The sequence below is a fragment of the Apium graveolens genome, chromosome 6 (genome assembly GCF_009905375.1).
Source record: "Apium graveolens cultivar Ventura chromosome 6, ASM990537v1, whole genome shotgun sequence".
NCBI lineage: Eukaryota > Viridiplantae > Streptophyta > Magnoliopsida > Apiales > Apiaceae > Apium > Apium graveolens.
In genome coordinates this window covers 31,438,016-31,461,633 of record NC_133652.1, presented here as the reverse complement: position 1 = coordinate 31,461,633, position 23,618 = coordinate 31,438,016, and the positions used below count along the sequence as shown (strand labels likewise).

The 23,618-nt window shown below is 36.2% G+C and overlaps 1 pseudogene; it reads right to left on the bottom strand.

Annotated features, from left to right (window-relative positions):
* Window positions 1-154: 154 nt before the first annotated feature.
* LOC141664860 (putative membrane protein At4g09580) lies at window positions 155-23,618 on the bottom strand (annotated as a pseudogene).

Here is a 23,618-nt window from a genome sequence, read left to right as displayed (position 1 = left end):
AGCTACATTCTGTATTGAATCATTTACATTGATTCCTGCATTTAATATATACAAATTCCATAAAAGGCGTGCAGTACCACCTTCTGAAGAATCTAACCACTCATAGTTCAAAGAATCAAGAAACATCTCAATAAAAGGAACTTGGATGGGGTAAACTGGAGGTTAAAGTGAATGGCGGTAGTGCAGCTTATCCAACTTATCAGACAATGAAATGTTAAAATTTGTTAATCAGTGTCGGTGTTACTGTTACTATTCCTATAAGAAAGCGGGTGGCTATGGAGTGCATATCATAGAGATCACCAATGGAGCTCAGTTTCCTAATGAATAAGTAAAATCCCTGACAGTTACGAAAGCAGCAGGAATGAGACAAATCAAAGTTCCCAAGAAGAATATGTGAAAAGGTATACCAACGATGGGTGAAGCAAGATTAATGAAAGTATTTGGCAAAGTTGGGGTAACTCTTAAAAAAAGCATGTATTTCAGTAAGGAATCATGTCTTTTAGCCACCCGAGTAAGTACAGAATTGTATTAGTCTGCAAACACAGCAAAGCCAAGTATAGATGTGACGCCCTCAATCTCGGGTTTAGGAAATGAGGACTCATACACCTCTAATCTAATAATTAAATATGCATAAATCCCGATTAACTACTAACAGGATCAACGGGATAAAGTATGAGACAAGATCACAACTACCAATCATAAAATATAACTTACAACCCAAAATATTATTGAATAATCAATATCGATTCCGGCTGGGAACCGACAGATAACCCATTGTATCTTTAAACACTTCTTTCTAGGCGTGAGCTCACTCATAATTACCACTACCTGTTCTGGCAACCGGAAGCCCTCAACACGGTAGGGACCACCAGGTACGCTCTTACGAGCAGTGCGCCTAAGCCTGACCATCTTTTTGCTCAACTGCCACGGTTAGATTAAAACAAAACACATGAGTATAAAACTCAGCAAGTAACTATATAGCAGTTCTACAATATCAATTCACAATATGTTTTACCAAACTCGGGGCATTCTACTTTATCTGATCTAGGTGGCAGATTTCCATCTTTTGGGTTAAGGAAAGGTTTCTGAAGAATAGTATGGGGCTTTCAAGGAACAAGGCTCAAGGCAGGACGAAATCCGATATTCATCACAAGTCATTAAAGGATCAGAATAGATCTTTCAATAGAGGAAAGCAACAGTATTTCAATATATAGAATCAATCATATGATCAACAATTTCAAGAATCAGGGTTCTCGAGCTTTAAGCTTCACGATAACATAATCAACTCTTTTCAAAGCAATAAAAACCATTTTCATTTTCAAACATCAATTTACTGAACAAAAAGTTTCAGTTTCCCCTTTTTAAATAATCAATTAGAACCCTTGATTGGATCACTTATCTTTCCATTTCATTATGTACGGGTGATCAGCCCGTACCGACCTCCATCCGGTCTTTAAGGTACCAATCGGCATAATTTCAGCCTTAAGTTGGACTAGCCCCGCTAGCCTCTTACCATGACTGGACTAGTCCCACTAGCCTCTTACGTCCCAATCCAATCCATCAGGAATTCATTTGGAAAACCTTGAGTTAGAAAAACAAATAGGTTATCTAAAATCCATTTTTATCATTACCAAGCATTTGAAATTATTCGGACTCTTTCAAGTCGAAACTCATGCTTAATTCAGATTTTAAGGAAACAAAGTTCAGGGAGTGATTCAAAGGTACGCAAGGAACAATTCATAAGAATTCTGTATCAGGGATAACAAAGCACTTAAGTTAGAAGGATCAACATTTGTTTAGGGATCAATAGGGTGATCAAGAGAAACAGGGTATCATTAAACAGGGTTAACAAGGATAATCAGAGGGTTCAATATGATTCATGGCTTAATAGATAACTTGAACAGAAAGGACAAATTATCAAAGGGTGGAATCAATAAGCTTATCAATAACAAATTATCAAGAACAAGGGTACTTCAAATCAATATCAGGGTTTCATAATTCAACAAGGGTTTCATAATTAAATAGTTCAATACTCTACATGGTATGAACAACATTCTCTTTTTAACCATTTTCACAAGTAATCAGAGTTACTTGCCTGGATTTGCTTTCCTGAAGGTTGAACTACTGCCACCTAGTAAATCCTTTCCTTTCCTAGCCTGAATGCCCTCACGGTCCGAATCTACAATAAAACCAAATCCTTAATTAGATTCTCAACTCTCGTTCCCGGAACGATCACTCTATACGATAACTCGATTATATCCTTGACTCGAGCATACGAATATAGCTTATACATATAAGCACATAGCACATAGCATATCTCTTTTCGTAATTTTTATATCCTTATATACTTAATAATCGAAGCGCACTTGCTTATTCTTAGCTATTTCTCAAATCACACTATTATAACTCTTACGAGTACATAAATTATTCACAACCAAACATTTACGTCCATAACTATCACTTATATCTTTTAAAATCAATCAACTTAGTTCCCCTATTCTTTTATTCCTTAATTCGTACCACATACTACAATCAAGCAAACAAATTCATAGATATTCACTTATACACCTTCAATCATCCTTTTGATCATCAAAACCAAGTTTTTGACTTTTAATCCCTATGGCCTATTCGGCCTTATCACACAAAATCAACCAAATACTCACTTTAGTTCACATAAGCACATAACTCATTCAATCACCATTAAAGAATCATTCTCCTTTCTTTTAATCACAAAAATTCAAACCATAATCATATATATACAATCAAATTTCTCAAAATTACACCATGCATCTTTAATCTTAGCATAATCCAATATTTAAACTAACACCCTTTTCTTTATCAACAATAATTCGAACCAAAACATACATACATGCTCACATGCAATTTAAATTCATCTCTTCATTATATCAAACACTCATTTTCATCGATTAAACCAACTAAATTTCTTAACACAAATCCAAGAACTCGAATTTCACCTAAATCACAACATGCATGCATCATCTCAAGTTTATAAATCACAAATCAATTGTAATTATTCTATACTTTCTATCAACAACTATCCACCATCAATTTCAATATCAAAAATCAACTTGATCTCTTTTAAAAACAAAAACCCATTCGGCTTTATAGAAAACACCACCTGCAAACACTAAAATTCGAGTGTATATAGTCTAGAGTTCAGTTTACACATCATAACTCATTTTTATAAGATTTTGAGCGGACGGTTGATTTTATATGAATTTCGCAATCTTGTCTTAATAATAACATTTTTCACATAAAATCAATTTAAAATGCAAAGACCAACAATCAAATTCACTTATCATTTTTAAAAAGTCTCTAGGACCACTACGAAGATAACAGAACAAATCCCATGTGTTTATCTTACTCGAATGATTTTATAAAAATGCACGAAGGTTAATTAAACCTTTATTTAAATCATGTAATTCCTTTAAAATTCACAAAAACTATCACAGATCACATAACCATGCTCACAGACAACAATCTCACATATATAATCACATAACGACTCAAGTATGATCATAGAATCTATCCCTCTTTAATCTTTATCCTCTTTTACGCGTACCGGGTCACGTTCAGCCTGACGGCCCGACACTCAGCGTTTCGATTACGCTTCTCATTATCTTTTCCGGTCAACACGTCACTTAGGACGAAATACTTTATTTAAACATTCCTTTCATTCAATCACACAAAATTTACATTTTATATTCTTTAACTCTTTATTAGGACGGGTTCCGTTCTACTTGACGGCCCGACACCACAACTTAACTTTTAAGCTGACTCTTTAAATTGGAATATTTTAATCCACGCTCCTAAAATCTAATATACAGATAAGACAATTAATCATCACTTAGTCACATAATTATAATCACATCACATATCACATACTTTATTGACTTAATTACGTCGCAAAATTCTCAGTCGTCACAATCTACCCTCCTTAAAAGGATTCTGTCCCCAGAATCTAATCTACGCAAATAGATGGGGATACTTTTCTTTCATTTCGCTTTCTAATTCCCAAGTCGATTCTTCAACTAATGGATTTCTCCACAACACTCTAACTAGAGGTACAACTTTATTTCTAAGCGTCCTTTCTTTTCGATCCAAAATTCGCACTGGCTGTTCCACATAGGACAAACCTGGTTGGATTTCCACTGGTTCCAATGAAAGGAATATGTCCTAAGTCCAATCATGTATGAGGATTTAGGAATAACTTTTATGTAATATGTTTTGATTTCATTGATATTAATAAAAGACTTGTTTTGTTTTTATTACGGGCTTTATCTATTTAAGTGTTTAAATAAGATATACCATAGTTTAGAGTAAATCTTTTTATGGATTATGATGAGATCATAATAGTGAGACCTAAAGGATGATAACTCTAAACTTAAATAGTTCCTGGTCGTAGGATTACTAACTGGTAATTAATAATCCGCAAAGATCGGTACATACTATGCTTGCTTCATTATGAAGGATGTCTGTTCTCATAGACATTTGTGTGGTGACACTATAACTAGTATGTAGGTGCTTATTATAGAATAAGTTCACTGAACATGACTCGCCCAGCTGAAAAACTGATGGAGTTCACTCACGTGTCAGCAGTTGTTCACATAGTGATAGTTGTACAAGTATCCTTAGACTTGAGGTCATCATAGTCATCTTGTGTACACTGAACTATGCTTTGGTTTAGTTCTTAGTCTCCAGGGACAATTATTAGGGCTCTACTGGGTATAGGAATTTGTACACGAAGATAGTGTATGATCAATAAAGGATCTACCCCTTCCAGTGAAGGAAGCGAATGTTCAAGGCTGATCCACTTATGCTAGTTCAGGAATCTCTGGCCAGAGTGAATGAAATTAGAAAGGAGTTTCTAATTTGCATAAAACTACGCATAGTAAATGGTAAGCAAGTGATTAAATTAGATAGGCTTGACACGAGTTCCATGCCTTGTATTTAATCGGGACATTGTAGGGTAGAAGGAGTTTATTGTACGGTAACTATTCACTGAATAGGTTCTTGGTATTCTAAGCAGTGAATTCATATTATCCGGATAGTCGCGATATGCTGAGAAGTATCCCTCACGATGTAGAATAAATGTGATTAATTAATTAATCATATTTAATAAATTAGAGAATTTATATAAATAATGATAAAATAGTTTTATTATTATTTATTTCTACTACCGGCTTAATATTGAACCTACAGGGTCACACCATAAAAAGAGAATGATTTAATGGTGGAGGAATTAATTAATAATGACTAATAATTATTTATTTGTGAAATAAATAATTAATTGGCAAATTTAATAATTGATTAAATGAGATTTAATTGATTATAAATTAATTAAGAAAAGTTCTTAATATTATTAATTAAAGTATTTAATTTTTGGAAATTAAATCAAGAGATGGAATTATTTCTAAAGTGTTTAGAAAAAGGATTAATAATTAAAAGGTGTTTTAATTATTAATGAGAATAATAAATGGGATAATAATAATATTATTTATGAAAAAATTTCAGCTGAAAATTTTGCCTATAAATATACTATTATAGACCCTATTTTATTTGAACCCCAAAAACCCAAAAAGTTTGGAAAACCCAATTCTCTCCACCTCCTTCCTCCTCCTTAACATCGTTTTCTTGGTGGATATCGGTGGAGTGCTTCACACTTGAGGAGCAACTGCTAAGGATCTCTGATCGTTGTCTCCGAATTATTTTAAAGGTTAGATCCGATCCCTCGAATTTTTATTCATGATCTGTATGCTTTTATTTGGATTTTATTTGTGTAAAAGTGTTTTGCCATGCCCCCGCTGTGTTAAAAATTCAACAATGGTATCAGAGCATAGGTTGTATGCATATAGATCTGTGGTAAAAATTTCAGAATTTTATGTGCTTGTATGAATTAATTATGATTTTTACAAGTTATATCATGGATTAATTTTGTTTGATGAGAAATCGTTTCTCATAATAATTTTGAATGTTGATCTGGGTTCTACAAGTGTTGTAGATCATCTGGGTATTTTTTTTCATAATTTTATGATGTATAGATTTTTTATTATGAATTTTTGAAGTTGTTTCAATTAAATTTCGTAATTAAATAATCATATATATATAAATTGTAAGTCTGTTGTATATATATATGTTTGTATATCTGTTGTGTGGCTGCTGTGTTGAAAGCAAAGCAAAGACAGACATGGCAGAGTCGACAGAGAATGTCAGGCGGCTCGTTTTCCGAGGAAAAGACGGCGGCTGCTGCAAAAAAATAAAAATATATATATATAGGGGTGTCGCGCATTCCGGGAATGCGTTACACACCTGTGGCGCATTCACGGAATGTGTTACACCTTTTAATGGCTTAAAAGGGTTGTAACGCATCACCGGAATGCGTTACAGGGCTTGTAACGCGTTCCTGTATTGCGTTACAGCCCGACTGTTTACATTAAAATTGATTTTCTCGGAGTTTCGTAACTCCGTTTTAGGCGTGCAATATACCGTTGGATTCGTTTTTACGAGACGGATCTAATGGAGTGATTAATTTTAGTTTATATAAAAGTTTTGAACTTTTTTATATTTCTATGAAGTATTTTAAAGCTGTTTTTGACTGTTTTAATTGCTTTTAAATGCTTCATGTGATACATAGAGATGTATAATGCTTAGAATAATGTGCTAGATGATGTAACATGCCTACCTTGATGTTTATTCATGTTTATATATGTGATATATGCTTAGTTTATCATGCGATGATAGATTTAGGTGAACTTAAATGAACATAAGGCGTTTGTTAGACAACCTAGTATAGTGAAATTATTTCATAACCTTAATAACAATATTATGAATACAATCATGAGATTCTTGTGTTTATGAAACACGTAATTGAATATGAATTTTCGATATGAGAGAAAGGATGATTCTGTCAACAACAGATTTCTATCTGTAAGAAAGGGTTATTAAGTGACGCCTCTTGACACTGCTCCACCCGATCTGGGAATCATCTGATTATTTAATTTAAAAGGAAGAATCTCTTTATAATATGATTATGATTGTAACGTAATATAATCCCTCTAAAATTAAATAATATCAAGTAGTAATTGGCCAATGACACAACGGGCTTGTGTCGGTCATAACCTTCCAACATGATAGAAAAGTAGTTCTTATTTTTGAATCATTGTCGGTTCGTGCTACAGCCGAGGGCTTTGATTTCGAAATAAGAAATACTTGTCTATTATATAGAGATGTGTACATTGAATAAGAATCTAAAGTTCGGTACGTGCTACAGCCGTGGGCCTTTGGGGACTGATTCAACTGTACGGAATGTTGGGTTTGACTTGACTTAGAATATTGAGTTTGTCGTGCCACAGCCGAGACTCAATTATTCAAGAGGCTAAAGTTTGATTAGGGAATAACATTAGATGTAATTGACAAGAGTTGTCTGCCTATTGAACATTACATGGCGGTTCGTGCTACAGCCGGGGTTGTGTAATGGAATGTAGGATCCCTATTCCCACTAGCATTATGAATGCTTAATTTTTCACGTAGGGGTTGAATAAATTAGATAAACTAGTGGGAGCCACTTATGAATAAAGACCCGATTCATATAGTGTTTTAAAATGAAATCGAATATTTGCTAAGTGTTGTTATGTGTTTATCATTTACAGATTTACAATATACATTATGTCTTCTGCACTATCACTCAGGAGCATACTAGATGCTCACAAATTGACTGGTCCTAATTATGCTGACTGGCTTCGAAACTTGAGAATTGTTCTCAGGATTGAGAAGCTGGAATACGTGATTGACTCACCTAAGCCTACTGAACCTGCTAGTGATGCACATAATGATGAACATGTTGTGTATCATAAGTGGATAGATGATGCAAATGTTGCTCAATACATCATGCTAGCTTCCATGAACATTGAGCTACAGAAGCAACATGAGCATATGGATGCTCACACTATCCTAATGCATCTACAAGAGTTGTATGATGTGGCGGGGAGGACAGCTCGATATGAGATATTAAAAGAGCTGTTCGGTTGTAGGATGTCTGAGGGAACATCTGTGAATGACCATGTACTTAAGATGATCAATTTGATTGAACGTCTTGGACAACTTGGTTTTGCCATGAATGGGGAGCTGAGCCAAGACCTGGTCTTGCAATCGCTTCCGAGTTCGTTCTCGCAGTTTGTTGTGAACTTTCACATGAATAAGTTGGATGTCAGCCTGCCTGAACTCCACAACATGTTGAAGACTGCGGAATCGAATTTCCCCCCTAAGAAGAGTTCTGTTCTTCTAATTGGTGAAGGTTCCAATCCTAAGAAAAGGAAGAGGAACTCTTCCAAGAAGAAGAAAGTAGGTGAGAAAATGCCGGTTCCACCAAAAGCTGAAGACCCCAAGAGCAAAGTTGTTTGCTTTCACTGTAACAAGGTGGGGTACTGGAAGAGTAACTGCAAGGTTTACCTTGCAGAATTGAAGAAGAAGAAGGGTAGTGAGACTGCCGCTTCTGATTCAGGTATGTTCATGATAGAAGTGAATATGTCATTAAATCAAATTTCTACTTGGGTATTAGATACCGCCTGTGGTTCTCAAATCTGCAATTTGTTGCAGGGACCAAGGAGAAGTAGGACTCTTGAGGAAGAGGAGGTGATTCTACTGATGGGAAATGGAGCAAGAGTTGCTGCTGAAGATGTAGAATCATTTTATTTACATATGCCTATGGGCAAGACTATTGTTTTAAATAATTGTTATTTTGTTCCCTCGATTGTGAGGAATATTATTCCCATGTTAGACTTGGCTGGATTTTCATTTATTATTGAGAATAATGAATGTTCTATTCTTAGAGATAATATTCTTTATGGACGCGGTGCTTTAAATAATGGTCTGTATATATGTGACATAATTTACTTCAGATTGAACAAACTAATAAAAGAAAAGGGATGATGAAAATCTCACTTTATAGTGGCATTGCAGTCTCCATTTAGTAGACATGGAGAGAGGACTGCAAATTTGCTAGGAATGGTATACACAGATGTATGTGGACCAATGTCTAAGCAAGTCATGGGTGGATTTTCATACTTCATTACTTTCATAGATGATAGATCTAGATTCGGATATGTGTTTGATGAAACACAAGTCTGAGGCCTTTGAAAAGTTCAAAGAATATAAGTATGAAGTGGAGAAATAAACCAAACGTAGTATTATAATTCTTCGATTAGATCGAGGTGGTGAATACTTTAATGGAGTGTTTCTAGATTATCTCAAAGTAAATGGTATAGTCTCCCAGTGGACTCCTCTAGATTGGTATCTGAAAGGAGAAATTGAACTTTGTTAGACATAGTTCGGTCCATGATGAGCTATGCAAATCTTCCAGTATTCCTATGGGGTTATGCATTGGAAACCTCAGCATATTTACTGAATATGGTGCCTTCCAAAATCTGTTCCTCAAACTTCGTATGAGATATGGAAAGAAAGGAAACCGAGTCTTAAACACGTTAAGATTTGGGGATGTCCAGCTTATGTCAAGTAAGTTGACACAGATAAGCTGGAATATCGATCCGTAAAATATAGTTTTGTGGGATATCCTAAAGAGACTTTAGGGTATTACTTTTACACCGATCATCGGGTGTTTGTCTCCAGACATGTTACCTTCTTGGAAAAGGAGTTTATCCTTGAAGGAAATAGTGGGAGCAAAATTGAACTTGATGAAGTTCAAGAAGCACAAACTACTACGGATCAAGTGGAAATACCTGTTCTGACTGAACAACCTTTTGTGAAACAACCCATTCATAGATCAGGGAGAGTGTCTCGCCAACCTGAGAGGTAATATGGCCTTGTCATTGAGAATGACAATGAGTTGTCTATCATTGATGATGACGACCCTGTGACCTATAATGAGGCTATGAGTAGTGTTGACTCAGAGAAATGGCATAGTGCCATGAAATCCATAATGGAATCTATGTATACGGTATACAAAAGATAGATTATAGCAGATGGCCAGGTGGAGACCTATAAGGCCAGGCTTGTGGCAAAAGGATTCAAACAAAGGCAATGGATTGACTTTGATGAAACCTTTTACCTGTAGCCCTGTTAAAATCAGTTCGGATTTTGCTTGCGATTGCTGCTTACTACGACTATGAGATCTGGCATATAGCCAGATGGTTTTCTTTCCGAGGGAAATGAAAACCTAGTGTGTAAGCTACTGCGAACCATATGTGGTTTAAAGCAAGCTTCTCGAAAGATGGAACATTCGTTTTGATGAGACAATCAAAGAGTTTGATTTTATCAAAAACGTAGATGAACCATGCGTCTACAAAAGGGTTAGTGGGAGCGCGATAACATTTCTTGTGTTGTATTGAATTAGAGTTGACACACATAACAACATAGCAGACCCACTCACAAAGCTACTTTATGAAAGTCACTTTGATCGTCATAAAGACAAGATGGGTATTAGATACCAGAGTGATTGGCTTTAGTACAAGTGGGAGATTGAAATGAATATGTCCTAAGTCCAATCATGTATGAGGATTTAGGAATAACTTTTATGTAATCTGTTTTAATTTCATTGATATTAATAAAAGACTTGTTTTATTTTTATTACGGGCTTTATCTATTTAAGTGTTTAAATAAGATATACCATAGTTTAGAGTAAAGCTTTTTATGGATTATGATGAGATCATAATAGTGAGACCTAAAAGATGATAACTCTAAACTTAAATAGTTCCTGGTCGTAGGATTACTAACTGGTAATTAATAATCCGCAAAGATCGGTACATACTATGCTTGCTTCATTATGAAGGATGTCTGTTCTCATAGACATTTGTGTGGTGACACTATAGCTAGTATGTAGGTGCTTATTATAGAATAAGTTCACTGAACATGACTCGCCCAGCTGAACAACTGATGGAGTTCACTCACGTGTCAGCAGTTGTTCACATAGTGATAGTTGTACAAGTATCCTTAGACTTGAGGTCATCATAGTCATCTTGTGTACACTGAACTATGCTTTGGTTTAGTTCTTAGCCTCCAGGGACAATTATTAGGGCTCTACTGGGTATAGGAATTTGTACACGAAGATAGTGTATGATCAATAAAGGATCTACCCCTTCCAGTGAAGGAAGCGAATGTTCAAGGCTGATCCACTTATGCTAGTTCAGGAATCTCTGGCCAGAGTGAATGAAATTAGAAAGGAGTTTCTAATTTGCATAGAACTACGCATAGTAAATGGTAAGCAAGTGATTAAATTAGATAGGCTTGACACGAGTTCCATGCCTTGTATTTAATCGGGACATTGTAGGGTAGAAGGAGTTTATTGTACGGTAACTATTCACTGAATAGGTTCTTGGTATTCTAAGCAGTGAATTCATATTATCCGGATAGTCGCGATATGCTGAGAAGTATCCCTCACGATGTAGAATAAATGTGATTAATTAATTAATCATATTTAATAAATTAGAGAATTTATATAAATAATGATAAAATAGTTTTATTATTATTTATTTCTACTACCGGCTTAATATTGAACCTACAGGGTCACACCATAAAAAGAGAATGATTTAATGGTGGAGGAATTAATTAATAATGGCTAATAATTATTTATTTATGAAATAAATAATTAATTGGCAAATTTAATAATTGATTAAATGAGATTTAATTGATTATAAATTAATTAAGAAAAGTTCTTAATATTATTAATTAAAGGATTTAATTTTTGGAAATTAAATCAAGAGAGAGAATTATTTCTAAAGTGTTTAGAAAAAGGATTAATAATTAAAAGGTGTTTTAATTATTAATGAGAATAATAAATGGGATAATAATAATATTATTTATGGGAAAATTTCAGCTGAAAATTTTGCCTATAAATATACTATTATAGACCCCATTTTATTTGAACCCCAAAAACCCAAAAAGTTTGGAAAACCCAATTCTCTCCACCTCCTTCCTCCTCCTTAACATCGTTTTCTTGGTGGATACCGGTGGAGTTCTTCACACTTGAGGAGCAACTGCTAAGGATCTCTGATCGTTGTCTCCGAATTATTTTAAAGGTTAGATCCGATCCCTCGAATTTTTATTCATGATCTGTATGCTTTTATTTGGATTTTATATGTGTAAAAGTGTTTTGTCATGCCCCCGCTGCATTAAAAATCCAACATCCAACTCGATCACATGGCTCGCATCAGCATTATACTTCTTTAGAAGAGAGACATGAAATACATTGTGCAGATGTTGCATTTGCGGAGGTAGCGCCAATTCATACGCCACTTTCCTAACTTGTCGCAATACTTCAAATGGTCCAGTGTACCTTGGACTCAGCTTTCCTTTCTTTCCGAATCGAGTTAAACCTTTCCAAGGAGATATTTATAACAAGACTTTGTCTCCAATTTCGAATTGCACATCTTTCTGTTCTTGATTTGCGTACTTTGCCTGTCGATCTTGAGCTGCAATTAATCTCTTTTGAATCGTTTCAACCTTTTCCTTCGTTTGCTGAACTATTCTTGCGCTCACCAACTTCGTCCCAATAAGTAGGGGATCTACACTTTCTTTCATACAACGCTTCATAAGGCGGCATGCCAATACTCGCGTGATAACTGTTGTTGTAGGAAAACTCAATTAAGGGCAAATGATCGTCCCAATTTCCTTTGAAATCTATTGCACAGGTTCGCAACATATCTTCAATCGTCTGAATTATCCTTTCACTTTGTCCGTCTGTCTGGGGATGATATGCCGTACTCATTTTCAATTTCGTTCCCAAATGATCATGGAATTGTCGCCAAAATCTCGAATTAAACCTTAGATCTCTATCTGACACGATAGATACAGGAACTCCATGACGCATCACGATCTCATCCAGATACAATTTGACAAACTTTTCTAATGAAAACCTTTCGTTTATCGGCAATAAATGTGCTAAATTTGTCAACCGATCGATTACCACCCAAATCGCATCGTGATTTGACTTGGTTTTAGGTAATCCTACCACGAAATCCATCGCTATATGCTCCCATTTTCATTCGGGTATGTCCAGTGGCTGAAGTAATCCGCTTGGCCTTTGATGTTCCACTTTGACTCTTTGGCACGTGTAACATTTACTTATCCATTCCGCAATTTCCTTTTTCATGTTTGGCCACCAATAACTTTCTTTTAAATCCTGGTACATCTTCGTACTTCCAGGGTGAATTGAAAATCTCGAGTTATGCGCTTCTTGCAAAATCTCGTGCTTTAGTTCCACGACATTAGGTATCCAAATACGTGAGTTAACGTGGTATATCCCTTTTTCATCCTTTTGAGCTTTAATTTCTTCTCCCGTCAACTTATCCTTTTCATGATTCATCACTTGCTCTTGACAACATCGAATCTTTTCCAAAATCTCGGGTTGAAACAGCATTGTAAATATAGCTTCACTTCCAAATTCTGGAGTCTGCACCTCTATTTCCATCTTTTCAAAGTCCTTGATCAATACCTCTGATGACGTTAACGTATTCAATCTTTCTTTTTGACTTAAAGCATCAGCTACCACATTAGCCTTTCCAGGATGATAGTTTATCGCACAATCATAATCTTTGATCAATTCCAACCACCTTCTTTGTCGCATATTCAATTCTTTCTGAGTAAAGATATACTTTAAACTTTTATGATCCGTATAAATCTCACACTTTTCCCCGTACAAATAATGCCTCCAAATCTTAAGAGCAAACACAATTGCTGCCAATTCCAAATCGTGCGTTGGATACTTTTGCTCGTGCGGCTTGAGTTGCCTTGACGCATATGCTATTACCTTCCCGTGTTGCATTAACACGCATCCAAGTCCTTTATATGAAGCATCACTGAATATCACAAATTCCCCTTTATCATCAGGTAACACCAACACTGGGGCGGTTACCAATCTCTTCTTTAACTCTTGAAAAATTTCCTCGCACTTTTATGTCCAAACAAACTTCTCGTTCTTTCTCGTCAATTTTGTCAATGGAACGGCAATCTTAGAGAAATCTTGCACAAATCTTCTATAATATCCGGCTAATCCCAGAAAACTTCTGACTTCTGTCGGAGTCCTGGGTCTTTCCCAATTCATTACAGCTTCTATCTTGGCTGGGTCCACTTTAATTCCTTCTTTATTAACTACATGACCAAGAAATTGCACTTCCTTTAGCCAGAATTCGCACTTTAAAAACTTCGCATATAGTTTCTCTTTTCGCAGAATTTCCAAGGAAATCCTCAAATGCTCTTTATGATCTTCTTCCGTCTTGGAGTAAATCAGTATATCGTCGATAAACACAATAACAAACTTATCCAAATACTGCTTGAATACTCTGTTCATAAGATCCATAAATGCAGCTGGCACATTCGTCAAGCCAAATGTCATTACCAAAAACTCATAGTGTCCGTATCTCGTTCGGAACGCTGTCTTGGGTATATCTTCCGCTTTAATCTTTAACTGATGATACCCAGATCTTAAATCAATCTTTGAGAAACACGAAGCTCCTTTTAACTGGTCAAACAAGTCATCGATCCGCGGTAGAGGGTACTTATTCTTGATTGTCAACTTAGTCAGTTCGCGGTAATTAATGCACAACCTCATACTTCCATCCTTTTTCTTTACAAATAACACCGGTGCGCCCCACGGGGATACACTCGGTCGGATCACTCCTTTGTCCAACAATTCTTGCAACTGAGCTGCCAATTCCTTCATCTCGACCGACGCCATGCGATAGGGAGCTTTCGACACTGGTTCCGTACCAGGAGCCAAATCATTCGTAAACTCGATCTCTCTGTCTGGAGGTAGTCCAGAAAATTCATCAGGAAACACATCCGAAAAATCTCTTACTACCGGAATATCCTCGATCTTCACAGATTCTTTCTCCACGTCCACGACATGAGCCAAATAAACTTCGCATCCTTGACGTATTAATCTTCTTGCCTCAATAGCCGTTAGAAATTTCTTCTCTTGCCTCTTTCCTTTAAATATCACTTCCTCAGCATCCTTGGTTCTTAACTTCACCTTCTTACTTTTACATTCTATTTGCACTTCATGGTTTGACAACCAATCCATTCCTAGTATGACCTCAAATTCTCCTAACTTAAAAGGAATCAAGTCAGCAGAAAAGTGCCGACCTTCTATAGTCACCTCACAATCCGGACAAATCTTTCTAGCAATAACTTTCTCTTGATTTGCTACTTCTATAATCAAATTAGGCTCTAAAGGATACGCAACACAATTTAACTTATCAAGAATACTTTCAGAGATAAAAGATCTAGTTGCTCCAGAATCCATCAAAACTTTTACTTCTACTGAGTTTATAACAAGCATACCTGCTACCACGTCCACATCTTGCACCGCTTCTTTCATTGTCATATTAAAGGTTCTAGCTTTGGGTTGAGCTGATGACACTGGGAGAGACGGCGGTCCAGCAATTCTGAGAACATTAGCCTTTTGAACAGGCTCCTTGTAATTCCTGGCTATATGGCCCACTTTACCACACTTGAAACAAGCCAAATCAGGCTTCCTCGCTCCACTTGGACATTCTGAAGAATAATGCCCCTTCTGGTTGCACTTAAAACACGCTATATCCAGCTTATTACACTTCCCCGGGTGTCTCTTTCCACAATTCCTGCATTCTTGAATCTGGGGTCTGCTATCCTTCCCCGGTTGTCCAGCTTTCTGGAAACGGTTCTTTTGAGCTCCATTACCGGGTCTAAACTTCTGGAACTTTTGGTTTTGACTTCCACCATTCTTTCCAAACTTCCCTCTGAACTTTGAGCTTCCTTGCTCTTGCTCAGAGCTTTCAAACTTCCTCTTTCTTCCTTTATTTTCTCTTCTTGCAGCTTCCCGCTCACCTTCCACTATCATTGCTTTCTGAACCAAAGCAGCATAATTCTTAATCTCCAATATTGCTATTTGACTCCTAATCCACGGCTTGAGTCCCTGTTGGAACCTCTTAGCCTTCTTCGCCTCTGTATTCACGTACTCAGGTACGAATCTAGACAATTCCGAAAACTTTATCTCATATTCTGCTACTGACATTTCCTCTTGTCTAAGATCTAGAAATTTCATCTCCAACTGATCTTGCATATAACTTGGCAAATACTTCTCTAGAAACATCTCGGTGAACTTCTCACATGTCAAGTCTTTGCCTTCCAACAACGCCTTAGAAGACTCCCACCAGAAACTTGCTTCATCTTTCAGGTAATAACTTGCGTACTGAGCTTTCTTATCGTCCTTAACTTCTGCTAACTCAAAAACTTTTTCCATTTCTCTCAACCACGACTGAGCTTTAATCGGGTCTGGAAAACCTAAGAACTCTGGGGGATGAACAGATTGAAAGTGCTTAAAGTTTCCAACTTTAGGGGCCACAGGTTGTTGCAAAAGCTGAGCAAGTCTGCTCATCATAGTGGTTTCTGGGTTTATTTCTGGGTCTTGGGTGGGAATTTCTTCTTCTTGGTGATCTGGTGAGTTGGCCATTTCTTACAAACCTGATTGAGCAATTATTTAGCAATACGATGGCATGGCATATATATAACAATAGTTTCTATGAAATCTCTTTTTTGGGTTTTAAGTTTTTACCCAATTTGCACATGCAATCCTATTACTACATAATTCTCATATCAGTATTGTTTTATCATGGCACAGAATAGGGTTTTATGAGCTTTAAACATGGTTACACGAAAACATGATTGTATTAAAACATGGTATTGAGAACAATTTATAAGATAATCAAGGTGCACAATGGAAAGCAAGACAATGGATTTATTTAAACAAAGGGTACATAGAGATAATTCTGGATATCATAAGTTCTGAGATAAGGTACAATAAATAGCAGGGTTAAACAGAGGAAAAACTGGAAAACACCCCCTATCTACCCCTAACTTCCAACTACTACTACTACTACTACTACTACAACAATGATCTAAAATACAACAAGATAAATGAAAAGGGATCCCGACATCTGACCAAGTATCCCAAAGCCTACCGGCACTGAAAAACAACAATCTACGGGCTCAACCAACAGTCCCGTCTAATCATCTAGAATCTCTCTCAACACAACCAACATCCATCGAATGATCTTATGCAGCCTCCGGGCCTCAACATCAGCATTACTAGTGGATGGTCCCTCATCCAATCTCCTCCTGGCAACCTGCTCCACCAACTGAATCCTAGTTCTCCACTCCTCCATCACCACTGAAGTCCTCTGTCTAGAATCCCGAATCAACCTATCTACCAAAGCTCCCAACTCCGGAATGCGGGAGTACACAAAGTCTCGATCCTGGGCTAACTTGCAACCAACACTGACAGGAACAGTCTTAGGCATCTCGGACTCTGGCTCAGGGGCAAGGGTCTCTGAATCTGGCCTCAAAGGTGAAATCTGCATGGGGATCTCACTACTCTCAGAATGGTCCTCCTCTGGGTCTGAACTAACATACACAGGCTCCTCTGGAGAGGGTGGAATGGGGTCCACAGGGGTACCAGTCAAACTAATCTCTGAGTCTGAGTCACTACCACTACTAGGATCCTGAGAGAAAACACAAAACAACAACCAAGAAACAATGTTAAGGTTAAATAAAGCTTCCAGCTAACTCACACCCTAACTCTAGTTTCCGCTTTACCAATAAACACTTTCCTTAGACTATACCTAATAGTGTAACTCAACGCTATATGAGTCGAACTCTCTCGCGATAAAGATATATTCCCAAAATACCCCTTTTTAATCCTAACTTGTCTCAAAGACTAGATCATGTAACTCTGATACCAACTTGTGACGCCCTCAATCTCGGGGGTTAGGAAATGAGGACTCACACACCTCTAATCTAATAATTAAATATGCATAAACCCCGATTAACTACTAACAGGATCAACAGGATAAAGTATGAGACAAGATCACAACTACCAATCATAAAATATAACTTACAACCCAAAATATTATTGAATAATCAATATCGATTCCGGCTGGGAACCGACAGATAACCCATTGTATCTTAAAACACTTCTTTCTAGGCGTGAGCTCACTCATAATTACCACTACCTGCTCTGGCAACCGGAAGCCCTCAACACGGTAGGATCCACCAGGTACGCTCTTACGAGCAGTGCGCCTAAGCCTGACCATCTTCTTTCTTAACTGCCATGGTTAGATTAAAACAAAACACATGAGTATAAAACTCAGCAAGTAACTATATAGCAGTTCTACAATATCAATTGACAATATGCTTTACCAAACTCAGGGCATTCTACTTTATCTGATCTAGGTGGCAGATTTCTATCTTTTGGGTTAAGGAAAGGTTTCTGAAGAATAGTATGGGGCTTTCAAGGAACAAGGCTCAAGGCAGGACGAAAGCCGACATTCATCACAAATCATTAAAGGATCAGAATAGATCTTTCAATAGAGGAAAGCAACAGTATTTCAATATATAGAATCAATCATATGATCAACAATTTCAAGAATCAGGGTTCTCGAGCTTTAAGCTTCACGATAACATAATCAACTCTTTTTAAAGCAATAAAAACCATTTTCATTTTCAAACATCAATTTACTAAACAAAAAATTTCAGTTTCCCCTTTTTAAATAATCAATTGAACCCTTGATTGGATCACTTATCTTTCCATTTCATTATGTACGGGTGATCAACCCGTACCGACCTCCATCCGGTCTTTAAGATACCAATCGGCATAAATTCAGCCTTAAGTTGGACTAGCCCCGCTAGCCTCTTACCATGACTGGACTAGTCCCACTAGCCTCTTACGTCCCAATCCAATCCATCCGGAATTCATTTGGAAAACCTTGAGTTGGAAAAACAAATAGGTTTTCTAAAATCCATTTTTATCATTACCAAGCATTTGAAATCATTCGGACTCTTTCAAGTCGAAACTCCTTCTTAATTCAGATTTTAAGGAAACAAAGTTCAGGGAGTGATTCAAAGGTACGCAAGGAACAATTCATAAGAATTCTGTATCAAGGATAACAAAGCACTTAAGTTAGAAGGATCAACATTTGTTTAGGGATCAATAGGGTGATCAAGAGAAACAGGGTATCATTAAACAGGGTTAACAAGGATAATCAGAGGGTTCAATATGATTCATGGCTTAATAGATAACTTGAACAGAAAGGACATATTATCAAAGGGTGGAATCAATAAGCTTATCAATAACAAATTATCAAGAACAAGGGTACTTCAAATCAATATCAGGGTTTCATAATTCAACAAGGGTTTCATAATTAAACAGTTCAATACTCTACATGGTATGAACAACATTCTCTTTTTAACCATTTTCACAAGTAATCAGAGTTACTTGCCTGGATTTGCTTTCTTGAAGGTTGAACTACTGCCACTTAGTAAATCCTTTCCTTTCCTAGCCTGAATGCCCTCACGGTCCGAATCTACAATAAAACCAAAACCTTAATTAGATTCTCAACTCTCGTTCCCGGAACGATCACTCTATACGATAACTCGATTATATCCTTGACTCGAGCATACGAATATAGCTTATACATATAAGCACATAGCACATAGCATATCTCTTTTCGTAACTTTTAAATCCTTATATACTTAATAATCAAAGCGCACTTGCTTATTCTTAGCTATTTATCAAATCACACTATTATAACTCTTACGAGTACATAATTTATTCACAACCAAACATTTACGTCCATAACTATCACTTATATCTTTTAAAATCAATCAACTTAGTTCCCCTTTTCTTTTATTCCTTAATTCATACCACATACTACAATCAAGCAAACAAATTCATAGATATTCACTTATACACCTTCAATCATCCTTTTGATCATCAAAACCAAGTTTTTGACTTTTAATTCCTATGGCCTATTCGACCCTATCACACAAAATCAACCAAATACTCACTTTAGTTCACATAAGCACATAACTCATTCAATCACCATTAAAGAATCATTCTCCTTTCTTTTAATCATAAAATTCGAACCATAATCATATATCTACAATCAAATTTCTCAAAATTACACCATGCATCTTTAATCTTAGCATAATCCAACATATAAACTAACACCCTTTTCTTTATCAACAATAATTCGAACCAAAACATACATACATGCTCACATGCAATTTAAATTCATCTCTTCATTATATCAAACACTCATTTTCATCGATTAAACCAACTAAATTTCTTAACACAAATCCAAGAATTCGAATTTCACCTAAATCACAACATGCATGCATCATCTCAAGTTTATAAATCACAAATCAATTGTAATAATTCTATACTTTCTATCAACAACTATCCACCATCAATTTCATTATCAAAAATCAACATGATCTCTTTTAAAAACAAAAACCCATTCGGCTTTATAGAAAACACCACCTGCAAACACTAAAATTCGAGTGTATATAGTCTAGAGTTCAGTTTACACATCATAACTCACCACTGGTTCACCGGAGTTCATCACCGGTGGCGGTGACTTCACGGTGGTGCCCTCATTCGAGGGTGTCCAACCACGAAACCCCCGTTTTCCATCAATTACTCAAAATAACCAGCATGCACGTCTTCTCTATCATTCATTTACAAGGAATCATGTTTAAACAAGATGATATCAACAACAACAACAACAAGAACCAAGTGGTTCTCGGGTGAACACACACACATCCATCACACACAACACACACAAATCTACATGCAAGTGGGTATACACACATGCACACTCTTCTACCTACATATAGGTGTTTATCAAGAAGATTTAGGGATGATTGGTGAGATTAATCAAGGAAAAAGAGAGGTATACCGAGAGAGATTAAAGAAAGCTGAGAGAGAGAGAGAGAGAGAGAGAGAGAGAGAGGGTTCGGGAGAGAAAGAGAGAAAAGAGAGAAGAGAAAGTGAGTGCACAAAAGAAAGAAAAAGAAAGGAAAGTGGGTTTATATACCACTTAGAAACAAGGGCAAATTTGTAATTCAACTAATTCCCTTTTCATTCTTATTTGTCCCTTCTTTTTACTAAAATGAAACAAGGATTAAATATAAAATATATCTCTCTCGGGAAGTCGAGAATTATTGAAAATGACATTTTTAATACGTATGCCTCGAAATTAGCTTTTTAACCATTACTCATAATAAGATTTTGAGTGGACGGTTGATTTTATATGAATTTCGCAATCTTGTCTTAATAATAACATTTTTCACATAAAATCAATTTAAAATGCAAAGACCAACAATCAAATTCACTTATCATTTTTAAAATGTCTCTAGGACCACTACGAAGATAACAGAACAAATCCCATGTTTTTATCTTACTCGAATGATTTTATAAAAATGCACGAAGGTTAATTAAACCTTTATTTAAATCATGTAATTCCTTTAAAATTCACAAAAACTATCACAGATCACATAGCCATGCTCACATACAACAATCTCACATATATAATCACATAACGACTCAAGTCTGATCATAGAATCTATCCCTCTTTAATCTTTATCCTCTTTTACGCGTACCGGGTCACGTTCAGCCTGACGGCCCGACGCTCAGCGTTTCGATTACGCTTCTCATTATCTTTTCCGGTCAACACGTCACTTAGGACGGAATACTTTATTTAAACATTCCTTTCATTCAATCACACATAATTCACATTTTATATTTTTTAACTCTTTATTAGGACGGGTTCCGTTCTACCTGACGGCCCGACATCGCAGCTTAACTTTTAAGCTGACTCTTTAAATTGGAACGTTTTTATCCACGCTCCTAAACTCTAATATACAGATAAGACAATTAATCATCACTTAGTCACATAATTATAATCACATCACATATCACATACTTTATTGACTTAATTACGTCACAAAATTCTCAGTCGTCACAATAGAAGCCAAAGAGAGGCGTACGAAGTTCACCTGTTTTTGAAAGAAACTCAGCTTTTCGGGCCAGAGAGAGAAGAGAAGAGGTCGTCCAACTATCATAGGAAACAGCAAGATGATGCACCAGCTGTAGCATTGAACACAATCAAAGCTACACCTCCGAGAACTGCAAAAAGGGACCCCGCAAGCAATGACAAGAATAGAGTACCGGGGATCATAAAAGTTTGCATTACTATATAGACCATGCAATATCCTGCAACTGCAAGAACCTGAGTTGTGTAGTCATTTGAGTCGATCTCCGGGTCATCTCTGCAAAATATTACATTTAATAAATAAGTATTCTCTAGAAAAACTAGAGTAAGCCAATATTAATGAATCAAATAAACTAAGTACCAAATAAGATTATTACCCTTCAAAGAAAGGAAATATGATAGAAAGAAACATGACAACTGAATAGCATTACATCTGAAATGGTTTTACATTAGCTTGCTTTAGTTTCTATATTTAACCAAGGCGATCCCTAATCTGGATAAATTCTTAAGTTTCTCTAGACTAGTAAAACACTCTGATGAACAATTAAAAATCCTACATTGATACTAGTTGAAATCCATCTGCAGGAAAGACTTCAGCATGGCTCACACCACTGGAAGACCTGCCTCAGTCCTGACAAACTCATCAACATAGATTTATTTATGGAGGTAATGACCATGATCACTAGTTCACATATGTGAGCTACCTAGTTGGTTTGTGCAACACATTTAAAGAATCCGGTGAAAGAAAAAGTGTAAGCCCAAATCCCCAAGAATCAATATCTAGATATTGGTTTTTCCCCATCTATAATTTATTTTTTTGTCATGACGAACAAACATGGACAATGCAATAATAAAAGCTTATACCCAGTTCGAAAAAGGTACCTCCTATAAATTTACAGCATTAGCTATGCTGGCTAGTTGGTGTAACCAAATTAAAAAGGGGGGGGGGGGGCTTATTCTCCATATCAGCAAATCCAACTGATAACTTTCAGGTGTTATGGGATAACTTTTCGCCAACACTAACACAATGAGGGTACATTCTTAACATTAGAGTTTTTCGAAGATTTATGCATCCTTATCAATGTTACTTATTTTTATTATAAATATGCAAGCAAAATTAACTCTTTTTAGGTCGTACACATACTCATATCTTATTACAAGGCTTGATCATGAGGGTCAGGGAAGGTCCCGATCATGTGTGCAGTCTTACCCTTAACGTTCCACAAAGATATGTGATTTTAAAAGATTTCAAAGTCGTTACAAGAATTAAAATGTAAATGTAGCTTGAGGCAAACTCTTTACAATAAAAATATTCCCAGAAACGATGCTAAATAACATACCTTAAGATTCAGTTGGCATAAGCTCCTCAAAAGCCTATCATATATAAATTTTTGTTTATATTTGAAAAATCACATACTTATCAGCTTCAGGAAATTATTCATCGAGTTATTAGCTACTCTAAAACCACAAAATCTTTGAGTACAAAAAACAACATGTACCATATATCATATATAGTATAGGTAGTGAATAGGCGACTAAAAACCTGAGAATGCAAAGGTCATGGACATGGAGTGTGCGAGGAAGCTTGAGAAAGGTATAATCAGAGACAGGCATGGTGAGGTAAACACTAAAAAGAGCAATGCCAAATCCTAAAACAACACCTGATGCAACACCTATCTCCCACAAAGCCAATGGAAACTTGGGACAAGTTATAGAATTATTCTCATTGCAGTTCATAGAAGAAGAAGAAGAAGACGTCTTTATTTGCTCTCCCAT